The 19,175-nt window shown below is 44.0% G+C and overlaps 1 protein-coding gene across 7 annotated transcripts in view; it reads left to right on the top strand.

Annotated features, from left to right (window-relative positions):
- SLC24A4 (solute carrier family 24 member 4) overlaps window positions 1-19,175 on the top strand; it is a 166,065-nt gene that overhangs the window by 88,752 nt on the left and 58,138 nt on the right. The gene's annotated exons all lie outside the window — the stretch shown is intronic.

Here is a 19,175-nt window from a genome sequence, read left to right as displayed (position 1 = left end):
TCCTGATACAGTCTTGGAAGATTGTATGTTTCTAGGAATTTATCCATTTCTTTAAGGTTGTCCAATTTTCTGGCATATAATTTTTCATAGAATTCTCTTATAATCCTTTGTATTTCTATGGTGTCAGGTGTAACTTTTTCTCTTTCATTTCTGAATTGAGTCCTCTTTTTTGCTAGATGAGTTTGGTCAAAGGTTTATCAATTTTGTTTATCTTTTCAAAGAATAAGCTCTTAGTTTCATTGACCTTTTCTATTGTGTTCAGTCTCCATTTCATTTATTTCCACTATGATCTTTTTTATTTCCTTCCTTCTCCTAACTTTGGATTTTGTTTGTTCTTTTTTTCAGTTCCTTTAGGGAGAAGTTTAGCTTGTTTGAGATTTTTCTTGTTTCTTGAGGTAGGGCTGTGTCACTATGAACTGCCCTCTTAGAACTGCTTTTGCTGCATTTCAAATGTTTTGCATTGTTATGCTTCTATTTTCATCATTCTCCAAGTATTTTTTAATTTCCTCTTTGATTTCTTTGTTGACTCATTGGTTGTTTGATGTCATGTTGATTAGCCTCTACATGCTTGTGTTTTCTCCAGTTGTTTTTTTCTTGTCATTGATTTCTAATCTCATACTGCTGTGCTTGGAAAAGATGCTTGATACAATTTAATCTTCTTGACTTATCAAGACGTTTTGTGACATAAGATGTGATCTGTCCTGGAGAATGTTCTTTGGGTACTTGAAAAGGATGTGTATTCTGGTTTTGGATGGAATACTTTCTATATATTTGTGAAGTCTGTCAAGTCTAATGTGTCATTCAAAGCCAGTCTATACTTACTGATTTTCTATCTGGATGATCTATCCACAGATATGAGTGAATGATTAAAGTCCCCTACTATTATTGTATTACTGTTAGTTTCTCCCTTTGTTCACATTTGCTGTATATAGTTAGGTTCTCCTATGTTGGGTGTGTAGATATTTACAATTGTTAGATCCTCTTGATGGATTGCTCCCTTTATTATTATGTAATGCCCTTCTTTTTCTCTCATTACATTCTTTGTTTTGAAGTCTATTTTGTCTGTCTATGCTTGTTTATAAGAATTGCTTACCCCTGCTCTTTCTTTCTTTCTTTCTTTCTTTCTTTCTTTCTTTCTTTTTTTCTTTCTTTCTTTTTTTCTTTCTTTCTTTCTTTCTTTCTTTCTTTTTTTCTTTCTTTCTTTCTTTCTTTCTTTCTTTCTTTCTCTCTCTCTCTCTCTCTCTCTCTCTCTCTCTCTCTCTCTCTCTCTCTCTCCCTCCCTCCCTCCCCCTTCCTTCCTTCCTTCCTTCCTTCCTTTCTTCTTTTTTCTTCTCTTCCCCTTCTCCTTCGCCCTCCCCTCCCATTCCCACTTTTTCTTTCTTTTCTGTTTGCATGGAATATCTTTTCCCATTCCTCACTTTCAGTCTGTGTATGTTTTTAGGTCTGAAGTGAGGCTCTTGTAGGCAGCATATAGATGGGTCTCTTTTTTTTTTCAGCCACCCTATGTCTTTTGATTGGAACATTTATTCCATTTACATTTAAAGTAAGTATTGACAGAGATGTTCTTACTGCATTTTGTCCATTGTTTTCTGTTTGTTTTCGTAGCTCTGCTCCTTCCTTCTTCTCTTGCTCTCTTCCCCTTTGATTTGATGACTTCCTATAGTGTTATGCTTGGATTCCTTTCTCTTTATTTTTTGGGTATCTATTATAGATTTTTGGTTACCATGAGGTTCATGCATAGTGTCCTATATACATAGAGGTCTGTATTAGGTTGTTGGTCACCTAAGTTTGAACACATTCTAAAAACACTACTTTTTTATTCTTCCCTCCATATTTTATGTATATGGGTGTCATCATTTACATTTTTTAATTTTGGATATCCCTTGTCTGCATATATAATTGATTTTACTACTTTAGTCTTTTGAACTTCATACTTGCTTTAGAAGTGATTGATCTATTACCTTTACTGTATGTTTATCTTTACCAGTGAACTTTCTTTTCTTTCAAATTTTTCTTCTACTTACAGCCTTTTCTTTCCATGTAAATCCCTTTAATATTTCTCATAAGACCAGTTTGGTGGTGGTGAACTCCTGCAGTTTTTGTTTGTCCGGAAAATTCTTTATCTCATCTTCCATTCTGAGCAACAATCTTTCTGGGTAGAGTATTCTTGATTGTAGGATTTTTTTTCCTCATTTCAGCACTTTGAATGTATCATGTATCATCTTCCAGCCAGTAAAGTTTCTGCTGAAAAATCAGCTGATGGTGTTATGGGATTTCCCTTCTTTGTAACTATTTGCTTTTCTCTTGCTGCTTTTAAGATTCTCTCTTTATCTTTAGACTTTGACATTTCAGTTATTATGTGTCCTGGTGTGGACCTCCTTGGGTTCTTCTTGTTTGGAGGTTTTCTGTACTTCCTGGACCTGGTTGTCTGTTTCCTTCCTCAGGTTCAGGAAGCTTTCAGCTATTATTTGTTCAAGTGAGTGTTCTGCCCCTTTTTCTCTCTTCAACTTCTGGGACCCCCTATAATACACATGTTATTATGCCTGAAGTTGTTACAGAGATCCCTTAATCTCTCCTCATTTCTTTTTATTCTTTTATCTTTTTCCTGTGTCGCTAGGTTGTTTTCCAGATCATTGATCTGTCCTTCTGCATCCTCTAATCTGTTGTTTATTCCCTCTAGTGTATTTTTCATTTCTGTTTGTGTATTCTTCAGCTCTGAGGTGTTCTTTTTTTATTTATTTATTTATTTTATTTTTTATTTTGGTATCATTAATCTACAACTACAGAAAGAACATTATGTTTACTAGGTTCCCCCCTTCACCAAGTCCCCCCCACATACCCCTTCACAGTCACTGTCCATCAGTGTAGTAAGATGCTGTAAAATCACTACTTGTCTTCTCCGTGTTGCACAGCCCTCCCCATGTCCCCCACGCACTATATATGCTAATCGTAATGCCCTCTTTCTTTTTCCCCGCCCTTATCCCTTCCTTCCCACCCATCGTCCCCAGTCCCTTTCCCTTTGGTAACTATTAGTCCATTCTTGGGTTCTGTGATTCTGCTGCTATTTTGTTCCTTCAGTTTTCCTTTGTTCTTATACTCCATATATGAGTGAAATCATTTGGTACTTGTCTTTCTCTGCCTAGCTTATTTCACTGAGCATAATACCCTCTAGCTCCATCCATGTTGTTGCGAATGGTAGGATCTGTTTCCATTGTATATATGTACCACATCTTCTTTATCCATTCATCTACTGATGGACATTTAGGTTGCTTCCATATCTTGGCTATTGTAAACAGTGCAGCGATAAACATAGGGGTGCATCTGTCTTTTTTAAACTGGAGTGCTGCATTCTTAGGGTAAATTCCTAGAAGTGGAATTCCTGGGTCAAATGGTATTTCTATTTTGAGCATTCTGAGGAACCTCCATACTGCTTTCCACAATGGTTGAACTAGTTTACATTCCCACCAGCAGTGTAGGAGGGTTCCCCTTTCTCCACAACCTCACCAACGTTTGTTGTTGTTTGTCTTTTCAATGATGGCGATCCTTACTGGTGTGAGGTGATATCTCATTGTGGTTTTAATTTGCATTTCTCTGATGATTAGCAATGTGGAGCATCTTTTCATGTGCCTGTTGGCCATCTGGATTTCTTCTTTAGAGAACTGTCTGTTCAGCTCCTCTGCCCATTTTTTAATTGGATTATTTGCTTTTTGTTTGTCGAGGTGTGTGAGTACTTTATATATTTTGGATGTCAATCCTTTATTGGATCTGTCATTTATGAATATGTTCTCCCATACTGTAGGGTACCTTTATGTTCTATTGATGGTGTCCTTTGCTGTACAGAAGCTTTTTAGCTTGATATAGTCCCACTTGTTCATTTTTGCCTTTGTTTCCCTTGCCCGGGGAGATACGTTTATGAAGAAGTCACTCATGTTTATGTCCATGAGATTTTTGCCTATGTTTTTTTCTAAGAGTTTTATGGCTTCATGACTTACATTCAGGTCTTTGATCCATTTGGAGGTGACTTTTGTGTATGGGGTTAGACAGTGATCCAGTTTAATTCTCTTACACGTAGCTGTCCAGTTTTGCCAGCACCATCTGCTGAAGAGACTGTCATTTCCCCATTGTATGTCCATGGCTCCTTTATCAAATATTAATTGGCCATATATGTTTGGGTTAATGTCTGGAGTCTCTATTCTGTTCCACTGGTCTGTGGCTCTGTTCTTGTGCCAATACCAAATTGTCTAGATTACTGTGGCTTTGTAGCAGAGCTTGAAGTTGGGGAGCGAGATCCCCCCCACTTTATTCTTCCTTCTCAGGATTGCTTTGGCTATTCGGGGTCTTTGATGGTTCCATATGAATTTTTGAACTATCTGTTCCAGTTCATTGAAGAATGCTGTTGGTAATTTGATAGGGATTGCATCGAATCTGTATATTGCTTTGGGCAGGATGGCCATTTTGACGATATTAATTCTTCCTAGCCAGGAGCATGGGATGAGTTTCCATTTGTTAGTGTCCTCTTTAATTTCTCTTAAGAGTGCCTTGTAGTTTTCAGGGTATAGGTCTTTCACTTCCTTGGTTAGGTTTATTCCTAGGTATTTTATTCTTTTTGATGCTATTGTGAATGGAATTGTTTTCCTGATTTCTTTTTTTATTAGTTCATTGTTAGTGTATAGGAAAGCTACAGATTTCTGTGTGTTAATTTTGTATCCTGCAACTTTGCTGAATTCTGATATTAGTTCTAGTAGTTTTGCAGTGGAGTCTTTAGGGTTTTTTATGTACAATATCATGTCATCTGCAAATAGTGACAGTTTGACTTCTTCTTTACCAATCTGGATTCCTTGTATTTCTTTGTTTTGTCTGATTGCCGTAGCTAGGACCTCCAGTACCACGTTGAATAACAGTGGGGAGAGTGGGCATCCCTGTCTTGTTCCAGATCTCAGAGGAAAAGCTTTCAGCCTCTCGCTGTTCAGTATGATGTTAGCTGTGGGTTTATCATATATGGCCTTTATTTTGTTGAGGTACTTGCCCTCTATGCCCATTTTGTTGAGAGTTTTTATCATGAATGGATGTTGAATTTTGTCAAATGCTTTTTCAGCATCTATGGAGATGATCATGTGGTTTTTGTCCTTCTTTTTGTTGATGTGGTGGATGATGTTGATGGATTTTCGAATGTTGTACCATCCTTGCATCCCTGGGATGAATCCCACTTGGTCATGGTGTATGATCCTCTTGATGTATTTTTGAATTCAGTTTGCTAATATTTTGTTGAGTATTTTTGCATCTATGTTCATCAGGGATATTGGTCTGTAGTTTTCTTTTTTGGTGGGGTGTTTGCCTGGTTTTGGTATTAGGGTGATGTTGGCTTCATAGAATGAGTTTGGGAGTATTCCCTCCTCTTCTATTTTTTGGAAAACTTTAAGGAGAATGGGTGTTATGTCTTCTCTGTATGTTTGATAAAATTCCGAGGTAAATCCATCTGGCCTGGGGGTTTTGTTCTTGGGTAGTTCTTTGATTACCGATTCAATTTCATTGCTGGTAATTGGTCTGTTTATATTTTCTGTTTCTTTCTGGGTCAGTCTTGGAAGGTTGTATTTTTCCAAGAAGTTGTCCATTTCTCCTAGGTTTTCCAGCTTGTTAGCATATAGGTTTTCATAGTATTCTCTAATAATTCTTTGTATTTCTGTAGGGTCCGTTGTGATTTTTCCTTTCTCATTTCTAATTCTGTTGATGTGTGTTACCTCTCTTTTTCTCTTAATCAGTCTGGCTAGAGGCTTATCTATTTTGTTTATTTTCTCGAAGAACCAGCTCTTGGTTTCATTGATTTTTTTTTCTATTGTTTTATTCTTCTCAATTTTATTTATTTCTTCTCTGATCTTTATTATGTCCCTCCTTCTGCTGACCTTAGGCCTCATTTGTTCTTCTTTTTCCAATTTTGATAATTGTGACATTAGACTATTCATTTGGGATTGTTCTTCCTTCTTTAAATATGCCTGAATTGCTATATACTTTCCTCTTAAGACTGCTTTTGCTGCATTCCACAGAAGTTGGGGCTTTGTATTGTTGTTGTCGTTTGTTTCCATATATTGCTGGTTCTCCATTTTAATTTGGTCGTTGATCCATTGACTATTTAGGAGCATGTTGTTAAGCCTCCATGTGTTTGTGAGCATTTTTGCTTTCTTTGTACAGTTTATTTCTAGTTTTATACCTTTGTGGTCTGAAAAGTTGGCTGGTAGGATTTCAATCTTTTGGAATTTACTGAGGTTCTTTTTGTGGCCTAGTATGTGGTCTATTCTGGAGAATGTTCCATGTGCACTTGAGAAGAATGGGTATCCTGTTGCTTTTGGACGTAGAGTTCTATAGATGTCTATTAGGTCCATCTGTTCTAGCATGTTGTTCAGTGCCTCTGTGTCCTTACTTATTTTCTGTCTGGTGGATCTGTCCTTTGGGGTGAGTGGTGTGTTAAAGTCTCCCAAAATGAATGCATTGCAGTCTATTTCCTCCTTTAATTCTGTTAGTATTTGTTTCACATATATTGGTGCTCCTGTATTGGGTGTGTATATATTTATAATGGTTATATCCTCTTGTTGGACTGAGCCCTTTATCATTATGTAGTGTCCTTCTTTATCTCTTGTTACTTTCTTTATTTTGAAGTCTATTTTATCTGATACTAGTATTGCAACACCTGCTTTTTCTCTCTGTTGTTTGCATGAAATATCTTTCTCCAACCCTTGACTTTTAACCTGTGCATGTCTTTGGGTTTGAGGTGAGTCTCTTGTAAGCAGCATATAGATGGGTCTTGCTTTTTTATCCATTCTGTTACTCTCTGTCTTTTGATTGGTGCATTTAGTCCATTTACATTTAGGGTGATTATTGAAAGATATGTACTTATTGCCATTGCAGGCTTTAGATTTGTGGTTATGAGGTGTTCTTTTTTATAGTTTCTCTTTGTTGAAGTTCTCACTGACTTCATGCACTCCTCTCTCCAGTACAGTGAGCATCTTTATGGCCATTACTTTGAGCTCTTTGTAGGTAGTTTGGTTATCTCCATTCATTTAGCACTTTTCCTGGTGTTTTGTCTTGTTTTATTTGGAACATATTCCTCTGCAGCCTCATTTTGTTTGGTTTTCTGTGTTTGTTTCTATATATTGGTAGGTCAGCTGTGTCTGTTGGTTGTCTGCAAGTATACTGGTGGGCAGGGCTGGCCCACTGCTGGCTGTCAGCAGTGACCAGTCTCGGCTGCTGTGAATGCAGTGGTGTTCAAGGCTCGCTCCTGGTGCAGCTGCCTTAAAGGCTTGGCTGCAGCTAGTGTGGGTGCACTGGCACACAGGGCCAGCCCTTGCAATGGTCAGCCAGATTACTGAAGGGGTACCGGAGAGGAGGGCTTACTCCTGCGGTGGCTGCCTGAGGGGCCCAGCTGTATCTGCTGTGGGCATGCTGGTGGGTGGGACTGGCTCCTCCCTTCCCCAGGGCAGGAGTTGCTCTGGAGGGGCACAGTCCTGGCTGGGGCTGTCTACCAGGTGTGTCAGGGTGGGAATCACTTCAGAGGGGTGTGTGCTGGGGCAAGTTCACAAGGGAATGCTGGGGCAGACAAGTGGTGCTAGTATGGTAGATGGAGAGTGTCAGAACTCCCACAAGCATCTGGCCAGCTAAGCTGAAAGGAGGGCAAGAAAAATAGTGCCTGCCAGCCCCTCCTCTCCCAGGTAAAGCTCCTGCAGATCCTTGCCCCTCCCGCACACCCCTCAATGTTAGTCAGTAATCTCCTTCACATATGGCCCAGATGTTTTCAAACTGCTGCTCTGTGCTGGGTCTCAGACCAATTGACATAGCATGCCAGTCTTCCAAGAGTTGAGACTCAGCCTCCCACAGCCCTCTGGCTCTCCCAGAGTTAAGGCCTGCAGATTTTCAAAGCCAGGCATTATGAGGGTTTGTCTTTCTGGTGCCGATCCCCAGGGCCAGGGGTGCCAGGTGTAGGGCTTTATGCCTTTGCCCCTTTGTGCCTCCCTTCTTCCCACTTGTGAGCTGGGGTGAGGGTAGGGGAAAGAGTGTGGATCCAGACAATGTCCCTGCCCCTTTTACGCTTCTTGATGTGGCCTTCTCTTTGTTTTTAGCTGTGGAAGATCTGTCCTGCTGGTCTTCAGGGTGTTTTCAGAGTTATATTACATGTATCATTTGTCTTAGTGTATACTTGGGCGGAGATGATTGTAGAAATCTTCTGTTCTGCTATCTTCCCAGAATTCCTTTACAATCTCTTTTACTTAAAATTAGCTTATGGTGAATGTTAAGCACATCTACATAATACCTTCATGGAAATACCTAGATTCATGTCTGATTAAATGACTGGGTACCGTAGACTAGCCAAGTTGCTCAGTGAAGTTAACCATCACATCCAGCTTACAGCCCAGCCTTGCCCTCAGGAACAAACACGTCAGAAGTGAAGGGAGGGACATTCTGACTTTCCTCCAGGTCTCTCACTGGCTAGTGGGGAGCCTGGACCACTCACTCTTGGTACATCTTCCATCCTCCCTTAGCTCTGAGTGTCGCTGGGGAGGAGGCACACCTAAGCTCACAAACTGTGTCCCAGCATCTACCTCCCCCCAAGTATTCACTGTCCTTGTTGAGCTGGAGGCTGTCTAGGACAAGAAAGCACTAGGTGTCCACATGGAAGAAAAGGAGGTCTTTCCTGGAATATTGGCATAGGTTAATTTGAACTCTCTTGGTTAATTGGCATTACTTTTTACTCAGGTCATTGAATTCCTAATGAGTGGAGTGGCCATGAACTTTATCTTCCAAACTGGCACACTTTTGAGAGTGAAGGCGACACTATTAATCATTCTGGATAGCAGATGTGAATCAGGACCATCTTGGGCAATAGCGACCATTACTATGTTTTCTTAGGAACTCGTTAATGTGGAATTGTTTTCTATGCCTGTGCTCCATAGATAAAGGGCTAATCAATTCAACCAATATGAGTGCTGTTGTGTGTTGACTTATGCCTCCCACCCCAAAAGATATGTTGAAATCTTGACCCATGGTATCTGTGAATGTGACCTTATTTGGAAGTAGAGTTTTTGCAGACATACTAGTCAAGATGAGGTCATACTGGAGCAGGATGGGTCCTGGATCCAGTGACTGGTGTCCTCATAAGAATGCCATGTGAAGACACAGAGAGAGGAGAAGACCACGTGATGATGGAGGCAGAGATTGGAGCCAGGCGTTTACCGGTGAAGGAATGCCAAGGATTGCCGGCTGTCACAGTAGCTAGGAGGGAGGCATGGAACGGGTTCTTCCTGAGTGTCCAGAAAGAACTGACCCTGCCAATGCCTTGACCTCAGACCTCCAGACTCCAGAACTGTGAGAGAATACATTTGTATTGTTTTAAGCCACCTGGGATGTGGCACTTTGCGATAGCAGCCACAGGAAACCAATACATATGCCTACGATGTGCCAGGTTCTGGTGTAAGTGCCAGAGATACATCAGTGATTTACAGCAGAAATGATCCTTTCTGACGAGAGCCCACAGTGTAGAGGTTCATCCCAGGGACATTTCACAGCCTTTTGCTGTATGGTCCAGCCAATGAGTAATTGTGTCTTCAGGTTGATCAGACAGGTTGAATCAAGGTTGGCCTAATTGAGTCTTGCACCTACCTTTGCCAGCATAGAGCACAGGGCAAGTGTGGGGCCTGGTCCCCAAGTAAAGTGGGCTCTGTTCTTGACGTCAGTGATAGTGGCTCAGCTGCCAGGGAAGTCTCGTTTGTTCCCTGGGATGCAGGGTGCCTGTTGGGATGAAACCATCTGAGAGTAGATCACCCCAGACAGAGCTCTTTCTCCCTGCTTCTTCAGGTGAGCTGTGACCTCTAAAGATGAGCTGGCCTGTGAAGCAGCAGGGAGGACCGGATCCAGCCCCATCCCCAGGTCTCCTCTGGGGGAGGCGTGGTGGTGGCTGATGCGTGTCCTTCCATGTGTGTGAATCCAGGTGCTTATTACTTGTCCCTCCATGCCATGAAAGCTATGACAACAGGGGAAACAGTGGGGACCATTTTTGTTTGTCAGTGATAATAAATATGCTGTCCTTTTTCTACATTGTGAGAGTTCAGTGAGGTTCTGTTTATTGACATGTAACTTAAATACAAGAAAATACTTTTAAGTGTACAGCTTGAATTGTGACCAATGTACACAACCATGTGACCACCACCTGGTCAAGATCTAGGAGATGGCCATCACCTGGAAAGTTCCTGGTGCCCTTCTCCAACCAGCCCCTGCCCCAGCCAGAGGGTCTGATTTCTGTGACCGAGCTTAGTGCTGACTGCTTGGGCCGTGTATGAATGACGTTTGCACTCTTTTATGCTGGCTTCTTTCACACACCATGCTTTTAAGCTTCAATCTTAACTGATAAATCATAGTAAATGGACTAAAATATTTGTAGTGTAAAAACAATATAACCATGTTATGCAGCATTTGGAAAAAGAGGCGATGGAAGGGGAAGTGATTTAGGATTCCTCCACCTGCTACAACAACTGTAATGACTTTGGTGTCTTTCTTTCCAGTTCTTTTCATTGCTCATTCATAGCTGCAAACAACCCACAAGTGATTATGTGTGTTACTTTTTTTCATGTGTGATTAGATTTTTTCTGCATCTAGTGTCTTTACCATTTTCAGTCATACTCTGTGTGAAAGGTGTCATAGGGACAAGGGCTTTTCCCTGTCCTGTTCACTGAAATATTCCAGGATATAGAACAGTGTCAACGCATGGTAGGTGCCAGAAAATGTTTGTGAAGGGACTGGTGGAGTGGAGTACAACTACTTACCCATTTCCCTATTTCTGGACAGTTAGTGACTACCAGTAATTTTGCCATGAGAGGTAATAAACATCTACACAGGTATGGTTTTTCCCACCAGATTTTAAATGACACCTTTAGAACACATGCCAAATGAGAAGTGTGTCAAGGAGAAGAAACATTTTCTGACCCCTGATATACAGTCAAGTGCTATGTAGAGCTGAATGACCCAGGCTTCAGTCTCAGCTCTGCCCCTTATTTGCTGTTTGACTTGGGGCAAATTACTTAACCTTCTTTGTGCCCTAGTTTGCCATCTGTAAAATGGGGCTAATGATAATATTTCATAGACTGGTTGTGAGGATTAAGTGAAATAGTCTATATCAAGTACTCAGAGTGCTTGGCACATAGTAAGCCCTGTTTATTTGCTATTTGTTTTATACATAAAGGATTATATCATGCTAAAAAAAGTTGCACCTATTTTTCCAAATAGAAAGGGTTTACCTAATAATCACTGTCCTTTCTAAACTGCACAGTACTGTGTGGTACCCATTGGTGAGGGACCCAGAGCATGGTGGGTATGCTGTGGACAGGAACCTTGGTCACTAATTCCCTTCAGATGTATTGGGGGCCTTCTCTGTCAAATCCCCCAGCTGGACGCCACCTGCTGCAGTGGGGCTGATACAGGGATGCACGGGTTGTCTCTGCAGCGCTCTGAGAGCGCTCAGCCCAGTGTGGGAGAGGGACATACAGACACAACTAAAGGCTGTCGCCAACTGTGGAAGTAAACAGAGGCCACCCAAAAGAGAACAAATCCCTGACACTCCTTCAGGGAGTCAGCAGCCACCACTCATCATTGACAGAGACACCAAGGCCGGTGGGGAAGCAGAGAGGTGCTCTAGTGAAAAGGTTTGGCTTCCAGTGCGCCCTGGCGGGAGGTTGGCCTGGGGACGCTGGGGCAGGCGTATTAGAAGTAGGACGTTTGATGCCATTGGTTTGGGGAGCATTAGCTTCCTAGGGCTGCTGTAACAAATTACCACAAGTTGGGGCACCCAAAACAGCAGAAATGTATTCTCCCAGAGCTCTGGAGGCCAGAAGTTAGATCAAGGTATCCACAGATATGGTCCCTCCTGGGGCTCTGAGACAGTCTCTTCCTTGTCTCTGTCCCAGATGCTGGTGGCTGCTAGCAATCCTTGGTGTTCCTCGGCTTGTAGACACATCACTCCAGTCTCCAAGGTCATTATATGGCCACTTCTCTGTGTCTCTGTGTGTTCTTCCCTCTTCTCACGAGGACAGCAGTCAATGGACTTGGGGACCACCTAATCCACCTGACCTCATTTTACATTAAATAATTATGTCTACAAAGATGTAATGTTCTAGACTTACATTATAGACTGAATTATGTCCCCCCACAGCATGTGTGTGCTGAAGCCCTAACAGCCCATGTGACTGTATTTGGAGATGGGGCCTTCAGGGAGGTATAATTAAGGTTAGATGAGGTTGCATGGGTGGGACCCTAAATCTGTAGGACTTGCGTCCTTAGAGAAGAGGAAGAGATGCCAGAGCTCATTCTCTGCACGCCCACAGAGGAGGCCATGTGAGGGCACAGCGAGAAGAGAGCTGTCCACAGGCCAGGAAGAAGGGGTTCACTACAAACCGACCCTGCTGGCAACTTGATCTTGGACTAATAGCCTCCAGAACCATGAGAAAAACTATTTCTGTTGAAACCACTCCATCTATGGTATTTTGCTATGGCAGCCCCAGCAGACTGATACACCTTATTTCAAAAGAAGGGCACATTCTAAGGTTCCTGATAGACAGGAATTTTAGGGGAACACTATTCAGCCCATTACAGGAAGCATATTTTGCTTTTCTGGTTGGCCTTGAATCAAAACTGGGGACAAACAGTCGGGAAGCTGGCCCTCACTGATCAAGTCCTGACCGTCTGGGCCAGCTGTGGTCAGGCTTCCTGGACTGGCTGTTGCAGACGTTATGGAGCCGAGTTCTATTGTCATATTTTGGTCTGGCCCTTGTCTGTATATTTGGGCTTTTAACTCTGTTGCTAACTAGCTGTGATATAAAGCGCTTGACCTCTTTGTTCTTTCTCCCCTTTAAAATGGGAGGTTAAGTGTTCTCAGTGGGCAGGACAAGGATGTCCAACATCAGGGCAGGGAGAGAAGTGGGGACGGCAGCAGTGCCTTAGCACGTGCGGTCCCAGTGATGTTGATAGGCCCCTGCTCTCTCCTGAGTGGAGGACAACTAGGCCATGTAGCATCTGGAGCCTCTTCCTGCCATAAAATCCCACTGTGGTTACTCCTGGAGAGGGCAGTCCTGCTGTTCCATCTGCCATCCGTATTTTTATTTTTCATGGTACTTAACCTCTTTTGGAACGTACTGAAGGAAAGATAGGATCTTAAACTCCTTTGGATGTTTGTTAAACCAATGATTTAATTTAATTATTTTTACTCTTGACTGGGACATGAGGGTGATGCTATAAAACCTAGACATTGCAACTCTTGCCCATGAAAGGTATAACATTCTTAGCTAAGATATTTTAAACCATAGAACTGTGGGGAGGAAATCATGGTTGTGTTTTTTTTTTTTTTTTTGCTTTGGGTTTCTGGCACTTGGGTGGTTTCTGAAACACTCAAGTTGAAAAGCTAGAAATCTGAAGCTATTTAAACTACTTCCCAGTCTCATGTTCATAGTTTCAGAATACACGTCAGGGCTTAGAATGGGGGGTTATTTTTAACTAAGGTAGAAAGCAAGGAGAGAATGGCATGTTTTGAGGCAATTTTTTCCTTTTTGAAAAATTCAATTCACAATTTATAATCTCCAAAGAGAATCGGCTAATTGAAAGGTTTAAGAAAGATCACTATCTAATGGAAACACATCTCATCAAACACTTGCCACTTGCCTTCTGGAAAGGGTCATGGTTCAGCATCCAAGCAGCAGTTTGGGAAGCTGGAGCTGAGAAAGCAGAGCCAGCCAGGCCATCCTGGACGTCCTTTTGAGCAGAGTTCACGCTAGTGGCTCTTGGGTTTGTGTCAAAAGGTGGCAGAAGGCCAAATACTCATTCACTCAACAGGCATTTTCCGAACACCTACCTTGTGCCTGGAGCTGGCAGCTCACAGGTTTGACCACTGCAGCCAGAGCAGAGCCAGCTTGGTGGTGGGACAGGTGGCATGAGGAGACTGAGGAAATTGTCAGGGCCAGACCATATGGGGCATTGACAGGGTTTTGGACGTTTATCCTAAGAGCACTTGAAAGACCTTGAAGAGTTTTAAGCCATGTGTGCATGTGGAAAAGCTTACTTGGCTGCTGTGTGAAAAACGGGAGTGGATCAAAAACGTAGATAAGGAGGTTGATGCAGCGGTCCACCAAGAGATGATGATGCAGGTGGGGGAGCCGGAGAGGCGGAGGCAGGGGGACTCGAGAACTATGTAGAAGGTAAGGTCACTGGGACCATGAGCATTGGCTTAAAAGGGGCAGAATATATCAGCTTTCAGAGTAGGAAAGAGAAGCCATTCTCAGTATTTTAAACAGAAAGGAATTTAATTCAGAGAATTAGGCGCTTGCAAATTTGTAAGAAGGGCTAAAGGAACAGGAGTTGGAAGTGGAATGATCAAATTCAAACATCCTGTGTGGGAATAAGGAAGTGGATTTTATTGCCAGGACAGCCTCTCAGCACTCACATCTCTGTAAGAACCACCTTGTCGCTCTCGGAGGCCCCTAGGCTGGCAGAATCCACTCCTCTCGAGCCCGGGCTGCAGGGTAGTCCAGGCTGCACAGAACAGGAAGCAGGCCGGCACATATGACCATGCGGCGCACACACCCACGTCCAGTGTCCCCACAGGAAGGTTCATGGAAGGGAGTCAGAATGGACACCGAGTGTCAGTTGGCCTGTCCACCCAGCATGGGGTGTGAGGGAGGAAGGGGTCATCGAGGACAGCACCAACATTTCTTCCATGCAGACCAACCTGGATGGTGGGCCTTTAGCTGGGGATAGGTTTACGGTACGTATCGGGTGGCCGTGAAGTGATATCCAATGACTCTGGGTTCCGCAGGTCTGAGCTCAGGACAGATCTGTATTTGGGAGAAGTCTGGGGAGATTAGAAAGTCTAAGCCACGTCACCAGGGCACAGTGTAGGTGGTGAAGAGGGTTCAGGGCAAAGCCCTTAGACCCCAGCTTTTGAGGTCCTATGAAAGAGGGGGCCCTCTAAAGGAGACCGGGCAAAGGGGGAAAATGTGGAGTCAAAGAAATCAAGCGGGAATACTGCTGGTTCTCAAAACATATTAACTTGTTCCACAAGCATTTACTGAGCACCCATTCAGAGGGTCGGGCTCTCTGGGAATGGGTGGAAGAGAGGTCCTGATGCATCTGTGAGATCCTCAGGCCTAGCAGCAATTCATCTTGGAGGGTGATCTCACTTTCAGATAAAGCCAAGATTATTTAGAAAGCAGCAGGATATCAGGATGACAAATACCTGATCCTGAAAAAATGCAAGTCAATTTGAAGTTCAGGAGCATTTACTGTGTGCAGGTGCTGAGCCTCACAGACATGCCCTTGGGGGCTGGTGGGGGTCACACAAGTAAATGATCAAGAGGCAGGGAGAAGCTTGCTGGGATGGTGAGAAGGGAGCCAAGACCAGGGCTACTGACCTGGGGGAGGTCGGGTGGGCGGCACGCCCATGGGCAGGGTCCTGTGGATTCCTCCCTCATCCCTGGTGGGGATTTGAGCAGACTGGGCAGGCTCAGTCCCTCTCAGACATGCAAGCATCATGCCCTTGAACGTGACCTGGGGGCTCCTGATCCCGGCAAGCCCGCAAGGGTAGTTTTTCTCGAGAAGCTGGGATTAAGCGGCAACAGCACCAGACCCTCTAGTGGCTGACTCGCTCCAGCTCTTCACCACCGACCTGGGTTTGTCATCTCTTCTTCTTTCACGGGCCAAAGCTCATCCTCCGAACAGTGGGAGGGGATTTAGCTGGAGGACGGAGTCTGTCAGTTAAATCCTCAGAGTGTCTGCAGCTAACCGGGCCAAGTGCTGTGCATACATTATGTGTATCACTTAATGCTTACAGCAACCCGCAGGCAGGTTCCTTAGTGATCCCTGTCTACAGGGAGGTAACAGCCAGAGCTGTTATGCAACTTGCCAAGGTCATGCAGGTAATAAAGGGCAGAGGCCCTTCCTGAAACCTGCAGCATCTGCTTCTAGAGACAATGGCCTGGGCAGCTGCATGGGCTGTCTGCAGTTAGAGATGTTGCTGGTGGTGACAAAGGTGGGAGGGACAGAGTTCCTGCTGCTGTGCTGTGCTCTGTGGTCTGTACCCCCTTAAGCCAGTTTCTCGGGGAGTTGACTCGGAGCTGGAGTGGACTGGTCCCAGCTTCCAGCACCAACTGGGGAGGGCAGGTGGCCATCTGCCTGCTTGCAGCCCTTGATGTCCATGCCAGCGCATGCCACACACAGTAATGGTGACTATTTCACCACTTTGTGTGGCAGCAGATTGCCGCTGAGGAAATAAAGGGACAGAGAGGTTCAGTGACTCAGCCAGGGTCCCACAGACTTGTGGGAAGTGGGGCCAGGACTCCTGTTGAGATCTTCATCTTCCTATACAGTGTGATTTTCATTGGTGTTAGAGGTAGCTTCTAGCCCTGGATGAGGAATGCAGGGTCCTACTGTCCGTCCTGGCTTATTGGACTGGGGTCCCTGAGCTGGTCACTTCCCCCCCACAAGCCCCATCTGGAAAACTGTCTGCCTCATGGGCTCAGGATATGTCCAGGAGACTTGGGTGGGCACAGTGAGGGGCATCAGCAGCTTGTAGCTCTGCTGGTTTCCTGCCTTTGCTGGCAACACTAAGGCCATGGACGGTACTTGCTCCCAGCAGTCCTCCAGCACATGCACAAGGTCGCAGAGTAAGGTGCTGTGGCTGAACCAGTAAAGGCCTGTTCCCACCAAGGTAAAAGCCATTTATAACCCACATCCCCTCCCTGCTAGAGCCCAGAGCATATGTCCTCACAGCAGAAAGGCAGCATTGCTTTCTTCTAATTTTCAGAGAATTCATAGGATGGGATAAGTCACCAGCTTTCAAGACACTGGGTTGGAGAATCAGAAACTGTCTCAAATTCTCACAGCAGAAATATCTATTGATCTGTGCTGAAATATTCCAGACATTTCTCTGAACACAAGATCCTGGCTATGGGGATGCCTTTATAATTCTCCATCTCTGAACTGACAAACCTTGAAGCAGGCCTCTGCCCTTGAACTGACAGCAGCAATTCTATTAAAGAAGTTTGATTAGAGAAAAAAAACAAGACCCAGAGAAGTGAAAGGATCTATATTTCATTAAATGCTGCTTGTTTTAAAGTGGGGGCATTTCCTGGGTGTCTGGGGAGCTGACATTTTCTATGTCTTGTTGGAAGAATCTGATCTTAAAAAACAGAAAAGTTTACAGCTAAGAGAGAAACCATCACTTCTAGATCCAAACTGTATTTGCAGAGAAGAAATTTTTGTCCTGGAAGTTTATTTATAAGCATTTATCAAGCACTCACTATAAGCCATGTGTCATTCTAGGTATTTAAGGGGTTTGCAAGGGTGATAAAGGTATTCCAATAAGATGAGGTGATACAGATGGTTATTTTTGATAGTATTTACTATTGTTTAATTAAACAACTGTTATGGTCTGTGGATAACCTACTATATGTCAGGCCTGGCCAAGGCACTAAGAATGTAATACAGGGCAATGTGGGCTCCTGCCTTCTAGAAACTTCTGGTCTAGCTGATGTGATGAGGACATGGGACATGGGAGTGTGTGAGGGGGGTCTGCAGAGTGACATTCACGAAGTACTTACCCATCGGTCATTTTGAACAAGGGTGAGAAGAAATCAGTCCTCCAGTCTCTGTGACATCCTGAAGCCAAAAACGCAAGGGAGCTGCTCAGACCACTAGGGGTGCAAGGATGACACCTGACCTGAGTGTCTGATTCCCAGGGCAGAGGACTGTACACCTCACGGGTCTGTCCACTGTGCAGGACAGTGAGGGCTTAACAGGAATGGGGATGCCTGCCCCGGGAAGGGCATTCTTGGGGCCAAAGGACATGGTTCTCTGACCTAAGATGTCAGTAAGCCCATGGAAGCACCCCTGGCACCCAAGTGGGCCTGAGGGGTCCAGGGGCTAAGGGGGCAAGGATGGATGCACTCAGCCCTCCTCCCCTCCCTTGCTCCGCCTCGGCCTTTGGTCTTGCTCTGAGATTGACCTTGAGCATGACCTCTCACTGATCATTTTCTGTGCTCTGCCTGCCTCTCCTGAAAGAGCACTCAGCCGGAGGGCAGGAGTTTTTTCTAGTGCCAGCAGTGCCATCCCTAACCCGGCTTATGTCACCTGACCTCTTTGGGATCTCAGCCTTCCCATTTGGAGTGACAGATTCAATATGGGTGGGCGGAGAGTTTGAGAGAAGCGGCTGGTGGGGCTGGGACCAGCTGGAAGGGCTTTGCAGGGAAAGGTCTGTCCCTGAGCTCTGCAGGGGGCTGCCAGAAAGGACGCCAGTGGGAGGGGACAAACCCACCCCCTTGCCTTCACGGAACCTGCTTCTTAGCTCTGACTTGGCAGTAGCAAGGAAAGAATATTCCAGAGTCCTAGGCAGGCAAGTTTGAAGCTCACCACAACCTTGAAATGCTTTAAAAGTAAGGCATGTTTTTAAAATCAGTCCCACCACCATTTTATTAATGAAGAAACTGAGGCACAAAGTGGTGAAGGAACATGTCCCTGTAAACACAGCCTGTAATATTAGGGCCAGGACCTAAATCCAGCAGTGGGACTTCAGAGCCTGGCCTCCTGAGTAGGGCTGACCATTAATTGCATTTTGGAGCAGATCCAAGTATATATTGAAACCACTTGGGAAGCTGTCTGCTAGGAATGTGATCAGAGTTCTTTGACAAAGAAGGAACCTTCACTTGATTTTTCTCTTTGGTGTCTTCTGGCTTTTGAATACTTTTTTGGGGAAACAGTTTTATTGAGATTTACTTCACATACCATACAATTCACCTATTTAAAGTATACAATTCAACGGCTCTTTGCATTTTTAGAGTTGTGCGAACATCACCACAGACTAGAACATTTTCATTACCCCAAAAAGAAGCCTGTACCCCTTAGCTGTCATCTCCCAAAGCTCCATCCCTTCTAGCGCTAGGCAGCCACCGATCTGCCTCAGTCTCGTTAGATTTGCCTGTTCCGTTTCTATTAATGGAATCATACAATATGTGTTCTTTTGTGAATGGTGTCTTTCACTTAGCAGAATGATTTCAAGGTTCCACTATGCTATAACATACCATTATTGCCAATAATGTTCCATTGTATGGCTGTATCTCCTTTTATCTGTTCACTAGCTGGTAGATGTTTGCTTTGTT

This window comes from Manis javanica, chromosome 8 (genome assembly GCF_040802235.1).
Source record: "Manis javanica isolate MJ-LG chromosome 8, MJ_LKY, whole genome shotgun sequence".
Classification (NCBI taxonomy): Eukaryota; Metazoa; Chordata; class Mammalia; order Pholidota; family Manidae; genus Manis; species Manis javanica.
This window is presented reverse-complemented; position numbering and strand designations above follow the sequence as displayed.